The 8,176-nt window shown below is 36.2% G+C and overlaps 1 long non-coding RNA gene across 1 annotated transcript; it reads left to right on the plus strand.

The window, feature by feature from the left end:
* The first annotated feature begins 1,186 nt into the window (after positions 1-1,186).
* On the plus strand, positions 1,187-5,552 carry LOC113220185. Its single transcript, XR_003307111.1, has 2 exons — positions 1,187-1,331; positions 5,324-5,552. It is a non-coding gene; the product is annotated as an uncharacterized LOC113220185 (long non-coding RNA).
* Positions 5,553-8,176: the final 2,624 nt, after the last annotated feature.

The raw sequence follows: 8,176 nt of genomic DNA on the forward strand, positions 1-8,176 counted from the left end.
TCACTGCAAGCTCCGCCTCCCAGGTTCACGCCATTCTCCTGCCTCAGCTTCCCGAGTAGCTGGGACTATAGGCACCTGCCACGACGCCTGGCTAATTTTTTGTATTTTTGGTAGAGATGGGGTTTCACTATGTTAGCCAGGAAGGTCTCGATCTCCTGAACTTGTGACCCGCCCGCCTCGGCCTCCCAAAGTGCTGGGGTTACAGGCATGAGCCACCGTGCCTGGCCCTAATCATTTTAACTTTTAGATTGATTTTGGGTTTTCATTTTAGAAACTCATGTGTAGCAGTGTAGAAGATGGATTGAGGAGCTAAAGTTAGAGACTGTTGCAGTATCCAAGCAAAAGGGAGTTGGGGAAATGACTGAATGTACAAAGAACAGAGAATGAATTTAAGAGATCTTCAGGAGATAAGTTAAACAAGACCTAGTAATTAATTGGCTGTAAGGTGTGTAGGAGAGTAGGCAAGGATACTCTGAGGTTTCCAACTTAGATGTGCAGATGGTGGCGGCATAACAAGGTACTTCATAAAGGATCCAGTGGGGAAGGCAGGGTGGTGAGATGGAAAGATAGAATATATTTCATGTGGAGATGCTTATTAAACATTCCAGTTCAGTTGTCTGTCTGTAGAGAAATAATTAGTTTATTGATAGAACTTTGAACTTCGAGATTGAAGAGCGGTGGGTATAAAGGTTAAATAGGTTAAGAGTGGGATAATGTGAACACCTGCTACACTTTTGAGAAGGTTGAGAAAAGAAGCCAGCAAAGGAAACTTAGCAGTAGTCAGAAATGTATTAAGAAAACCAAGAGATGCTTGAAAAAAAAAAAGTGTTTTGGATTTGGCGATAAAGAGGAGGTTGACTTTAATTTTAGTGTCAGAGACCAGCAGAAGCCAGATTTCAGTGGGATGAGGCAGGAAATTGCTGATTATTGTCTTAAATTTGGTCTTGAAAGGAGGAAGGTAGCAACGAGGAGGGGGTTATAGACCAAGGTGTAACTTTTTTTGTTTTCATTTTAATGTTTAAGATGTAAGGGATTGAGTAAATGAATAAAGAAGTATCCCTTTATACAATTTGGCTAGCTTAAATTTTGGTTTTTTATTTGCCTTTTATTTTTTAAAAAAATAAACTTTAAGAAACATATTACCTATTGGTGAGTTTATTTTACAGTTTGTAAACTGAACTTAATTATTGTTGGTAATTCTTTTTAGGACTATGAAAATGCTGAAAATACTTCAACTCAGTCAAAAGTTATGAATAAAAAAGATAAAAGAAAGAATCATCAGGGAAAAGACAAACCTCTCACAGTATCACTAAAAGATTTTCATTCGGAAGGTAATATATATACAATGCTATCATGCTAAAAGAGCTATTCTACATCTATTTTGTATTTCAGTTGTAAGTATCTTTATAATTTTTAAGCAATAAGTAAAAGTTGTTCATGTATCATGTGGAATGTAAAAAATGTAAACCTGTGTCTTAGTTTGTTTTGTACTGCTGTAACAGAGTACCTGAGAATGGGTCATTTATAATGAATGGAAGTTTATTGGCTCACAGTTCTGGAAGCTGGGAAGTCCAGTATCAAGATGCCAGCATCGGGTGAGGGCCTTCTTGACAAGTCATCACATGGCAAGAGTGAGAGCAAAAGGGGGCCAAATTTGCCCTTTTATAACCAATCCCACCTGTGAGGGTGGAGCTCTGATGGCCTAATGACCTGTTAAAGATCCTACCTCTTAATATTGTTACAATGGCAATTCAATTTCTTTTTTTTTTTTAGATGGATTCTCACTCTGTAGCCCAAGCTGGAGTGCAGTGGTGCAGTTGTGGCTCACTGCAACCTCCGCCTCTGTGACTCAAGCAATTCTTAAGCCTCGGTCTCCCAAGTAGCTGGGACTACAGGCCTGTGCCACCACGCCCAGCTAGTCTTTTGTATTTTTTAGTAGAGGCGGGGTTTCACCATCTTGCACAGAGTGGTCTCAAACTCCTCAGCTCAGGAGATCCCCCCCGCCTTGGCCTCCTGAAGTGCTGGGATTACAGGCGTGAACCACCACACCTGGTGGCAATTAAATTTCAACATGAGTTTTGGAAGGGACAAAACTGTTGGGAAATAAACTAAAACCATTTGGGGTTTTAAAGTAATTTAAAATCAGTCATTAAAACCCCATAAAACTTTAGTAAGAATTTATCTTTTTGTGTTTTTGAGTTTGTCTCTTTTCTAAAACTTACTGAAAATAAAAATTGACATTTGTAGTTTGAGTCATCTTGAAACATATTATTTTCCTTATACATGAACTGATTTGGCTTACACTAAGCCAGGAATAGTGTTTTCATATTTCAGCCATTATTGGTCAGTGTCTTCAAGTTACCTGGAACTGCATCTTAAAAAATTAAAATACAAATTTTAGAACAAGACTTATTACCAGAAAAGTGTTTGTAGTATCATTTGTATTTTTTATCAAATGGAGAAGACAAAAGGAATTTTACTGTCCACTAAACTTTTGAAGAAAAACCACAAAGCACATTATTTTTAATGTGGGAAATGTTAAAAAATACGTAGCCTGTGCTGTATAGTATGGTAGCTGCTATTCATGTGTGGCAATTTAAGTAAAAATTAAAATGAAAATGTAGCTTCTTAATTGCACTAGCTATATTTCAAGTGCTCAGTAGTCACATATGACTAGTGGCTTCCATGTTAGTCCAGCTATAGGACATTGCTATCATCACAGAAAATTTTATTGAACAGCGCTTTGTCTATACCAGTCAGAATAGTTGTTCACTGTATGGACAGCTATTTGTTCATTGACAGAGCATTTTATTTGATTCATATGAATTCAGCCTTAGTACATTGGGCATTGTTCTGTGAGGATAAATATTACCTTAGCAATAATTTCAAAAAGAAAAAATACTGCTTTCAGAAATAAGCCTTTCTTTGAAAATCAGAGAATATATTTAGAAGATTATATTGTTTTCCTTTGAGGATCAAGAAAGTTTTTCCCTGTAGGCTGCCAGTGATTAAGTTGCTTTGCTTTGGAGTTAAAAAAACAAATATGGCCGGGCACGGTGGCTCACACCTGTAATCCCAGCACTTTGGGAGGCCAAGGTGGGTGGATCATGAGGTTAGGAGTTTAAGACCATCCTGGCTAACACGGTGAAACCCCATCTCTACTAAGAATACAAAAAATTAGCGGGGCATGGTGGCACATGCCTGTAGCCCCAGCTACTCGGGAGGCTGAGGCAGGAGAATCGCTTCAACCCGGGAGGTGGAGGTTGCAGTGAGCTGAGATCCCACCACTGCACTCCAGGCTGGGTGACAGAGGGAGACTCTGTCTCAGAAAAAAAAAAAAAAAAAAAGACATTTTATTAAAAACTAGGCAGAAACATGGAAATAATGCTAAAACTCCTGTTTTCCATATTTAATTTCCTAAGTAGTATGTAAATTTTAGAAAAACATCAGTATGGCCAGGAACGGAGGCTCACGCCTGTAATCCCACCACTTTGGGAGGCCGAGGTGGGCGGATCACGAGGTCAGGAGATCGAGACCATCCTGACTAACACTGTGAAACCTCGTAACTACTAAAAATACAAAAACTTAGCTGGGCGTGGTGGTGGGCGCCTGTAGTCCCAGCTACTCGGGTGACTGAGGCAGGAGAATGGCGTGAACCCGGGAGGTGGAGCTTGCAGTGAGCCAAGATCCACCAATGGCGTGAACCCGGGAGGTGGAGCTTGCAGTGAGCGGAGATCGCGCCACTGCACTCCAGCCTGGGCGACAGAGCGAGACTCTGTCTCAAAAAAAAAAAAAAGAAAAAGAAAAACATCAGTATGTTTTTGTTTTTGTTGTTGTTGTTGTTGTTTTGAGACAGTCTCGCTCTATCGCCCAGGCTGGAGTGCAGTGGCCGGATCTCAGCTCACTGCAAGCTCCGCCTCCCGGGTTTACGCCATTCTCCTGCCTCAGCCTCCCGAGTTAACAGTATGTTATTAAAGAGAAGCTACACAGCTTTTGCAAGTCATGATTGACACAGTTGAGGTTCTTCCTTAGGTTCTGGCTTCACATTGTATGCTAAATAGAACATGCTGGAAGAGTGACTGTGTAACTTACCAAGATTTGGTAGTTTGATCTGAAGTTGGTGATTTTGGCATTTACTGTGTTTCTGGACACTGTTCTGATCAGGAAATTCTTTAGAGAACTGGACCAACTTTTAGATTCTGAGTCGTAAGAAAATTATATTGTTTTTAGTCCTTGAGAATAGAAAACTTCTGCTGTAGACAAGAAGCACTGTTAAGTATTAGATATCCTGATCATCTCCAATTTAAATAAGAATACTTGTTCACTATTTGTACTTTATTTAGAGACAGAGTCTTGCTCTGTCGCCCAGGCCGGAGTGCAGTAGCACGATCCTGGCTCTGTGCAGCTTCCGCCTCCTGTGTTTAAGCGATTCTCATTCCTCCGTCCCCCCAAGTAGTTGGGATTACAAGCATGTACCACCATGCCTAGCTAATTTTTTGTATTTTTAGTAGAGATGGGGTTTCACCATGTTGGCCAGCCTGGTCTCAAACTCCTGGCCTCAGGTGGTCCGCCTGCTTGGGCTTCCCAGAGTGCCGGGAATACAGGTGTGAGCCATCGCCCCTGGCCTTATTTGTACTTTAAATTCCCTTATGCTTTCCTCATTCTGCTCTTGGTAATTGCTTTCCAGAAATGCTGTGTTGTTTCTAGGCCAGTAATTTCTTTCATCTAGATATATTTGTTATGGGTTATTTTTTGTGTTAATTGCATAAATATATATAAGGTTTTAGGTTTTTTTATAGTACTATTAAATCACCTCGATGTATGTTTTTAAAATAAAATAGCTAATAGTTTTAAAGGACATAAATTACTATTTTACCTTTTCGTTACACAAAAGCAGCAATCTGAACTTTTTTTTGTAGTTGTAGTAACCTGTGATTTGATTTTGGACATATTTATGTCCCCTTAACTTGCTCCCCCCACCTCCCAAATTATGTGGAATCAAAAAACTAAATTAGGTGGAACTGTGGAACTCATATGCTTAAAATGCAATAATATCCCTTGATATGGGTGTCATTTACTAGGATCGTAAGACTTGATCCTTAAGCTGAGTAAATTAGTAATTATATACTGAATTTTAACATCTTAAACCTAGAAAAGTAAATCAGATGAGAATCCTAGAAAACCCTTAAATGAATTCTGTAACTCATAGGAGATAATTTTGAAATTCTGTCCATTTGGTGTTTTTTTTTTTTACATGTTAAAACATTTTTATATGTTAAGTTCCTTCAATAAAGTTTCATCTTTATTTCTTTTTCATTTACAGATCACATTAGTAAAAAAGACTGAGGTAAGTCTTATTGTAGCCATCTTGTAGAAAACACTGATGATTTTAAGAATAATACTTTAATATTTAGCAGTAAGTCTTTTTTGAGACATAATCATTTAAAGGACAACCCATAGGTTTGTCTTGAGTGAACCCAATCATGTTTCTGCCATCATATAAGGATGTAAAATGCATTAGTGTAGAATAAAAACAAGATTATTTGCATGAAGCATAATATCATTTGGCTTTATCATCCTAATTTGTGTATATGTGTGTATGAGCCAAAGGTTACTTTGGGTGTGCCAAGCTTAAAATCTCAGAGAAAAGTGGTTTAATCTTCCATTTTGTATTTTAATCTTTATTAAAAACTTATCCTGAGAAGATATCTCATAGTATTTTGGAATTATGGAAATTTGAAATGAACTGTGATTCTTTAAATGTACTCATGGGTAAGAGTAACCTGATTATATACTTCTCTTACCATTCACTGTTAGTGTAGTCTACATTTCCTGGTGTTGGGGATTTGGAGTTTTTTGTTTCTGTTATTTAAATACTGTAGTACAGCCTCTCCAAATCTTTTAGTTGGGAGATTGTGCTATTTAAAAAATCCTCTAACATTGAGGAAGATACTAATAAAATGTTGAAAATTATTTTTATCTTTTAAGGTAATAATTTCAAAGTTTTATTCTTCTATTGCATATGTGTTCTTATTAGTAATTCCATTGTTTAATTTTTTTTTATGGTCAGATGGTCCTTGATTACACTTATATATGTGACTTCTGGCCATTTTTTTGTTTATTTCAGACATTTGCTTGACAGGCTAGGAAAATGAAATCTCTCTCTTAAAAAAATCATATCTAAATAATTCTGTGATTATATTATTAATTCGGTTCCTGACTACTATGCATGCAAACACAGAATTGATTTGTTGTTAAAACAGATGGTTGTTTTTTTTTAAGTTATTTGCAAACCATTGTCATCATTTCTTAGATTAAAATTTAAATGACTGCATAAATAGACTGAATATTAATTCCATGTTTGAAAGTGGCAAACATACTTTTGAACTGATTCCAATTTATTTTTGTCCATTGATTTATTTGGAGGATAGTGTTATACAAATAAGAAAGCAGGTATATGTTGTGTAATGCATTATTCTACAATAGTGCAAGATAACTCGATAAACTGATGCTTGTCTTTTATTCTTTCCTGATTTGAAAGAAGACAAAAAAATGCAAACTGACAAGATCCTATTTAATTATTAAAGATGAGTTGTATTTAAACAAGCTTCTGTATGTAGAATAATATATTTTGTATTTCCTTATAATTTTAGAACTGTGTTCTGTCTTGTTAAATTATCTGATACATAACATTGATTTTGAAGATATCTAATGATTAAGTTCTGCATTTGTAAATACAGTCTAATTATAATTTATTTCCCTTATAACTAAATTAAGAAATTGGTTATAATAATATGTAATTCACATTACCTTTTTTTTTGTTTTTGTTTTTTAACTTTTAAGTTCAGGGGTACATGTGTAGGTTTGTTACATAGGTAAACTTGTGTCACAGTGGTTTGTTATACAGATTATTTTGTCACCCAGATATTAAGTCTAGTACCTATTAGTTATTTTTCCTGATCCTCTTCCTCCTTCCACCCTTCATTCACCCTCTGGTAAGCCCCAGTGTGTCTTGTTCCCCTCTATGTGTCCATGTGTTCTCATTATTTAGTTCCCACTTATAAGTGAGAACATGCAGTATTTGGTTTTTGTTTCTGCATTAGTTTGTTAAGGATAATGGTATCCAGCTCTATCCATGTCCCTGCAGAGGACACAATCTCATTCTTTTTTATGGCCGCATAGAATTCCAAGGTGTATATGTACCACATTTTCTTTATCCAGTCTACCACTGATGGGCATGTAGGTTGATTCTGTGTCTGCTATTGTGAACAATGCTTCACTAAACATACACGTGCATGTGTCTTTATAATAGAACCATTTATATTCCTCTGGGTGTATACCCAGTAATAGGATTGCTGGATCAAATGGTATTTCTATTTTTAGTTCTTTGAGGAATCGCCACACTGCTTTCCACAATGGTTGAACTAATTTACACTCCCACCAACGGTGGATAAGCATTTCTTTCTCTGTAACACTGCCAGTATCTGTTATTTTTTTGACTTTTTAATAATAGCTATTCTGACTGGTGTACTTTTTGATACTTGTTAAAAGTATGCCAAAATTATGTTCCATTTCCATTAGAGGTGTTACTTTCTGGGACTTAAATATTTAAATGTTACAATGGTTAGACCATTGATCTAGGAATTTAGAAGATCTTTTTTTTTTCCACAGAGAATCCAAAAAACCCTAAAGAAAATTTCATTTGAACTCTTAAAGAAAATGTTATTTGCTCCTACAAATGTACTGGTTTTGTTAACATTGTATGCTGAATGATTGACTTAATTCATTCCGTCTTTAATATATTACTTAGGCCAAGGAATTTTTTTTCATGGCTATTCTAAAGTTCTTAATGTCTGTGGAGAATAGTATGCTTCTTACCTACCTCCTGTTAAATCAGATATTTATTGGATAAAATTCAGGAGGGAAAAGATTTTACTTTATTGAGGGTTGATGAGATGTACTTGAACTGCATATATATTCCTCTGACTGTTAACTACACTTGTTCTCAGGTTAATTTCATTATTTCTTTTTTCTTCTGTCTAGAGTAGGTGCTTGGACATACCTCTTTATAAAATCTCAACACATCATGCCTTTTCAGGAGTTTTATTTGATTCTTAGTCTTTTTCTGTTGGACTGAAGTTGTTTTGTTTTTTAATATGTTGCTTTTTAAATGCCA

Source organism: Piliocolobus tephrosceles, unplaced genomic scaffold, assembly GCF_002776525.5.
Source record: "Piliocolobus tephrosceles isolate RC106 unplaced genomic scaffold, ASM277652v3 unscaffolded_602, whole genome shotgun sequence".
Lineage (NCBI taxonomy): Eukaryota > Metazoa > Chordata > Mammalia > Primates > Cercopithecidae > Piliocolobus > Piliocolobus tephrosceles.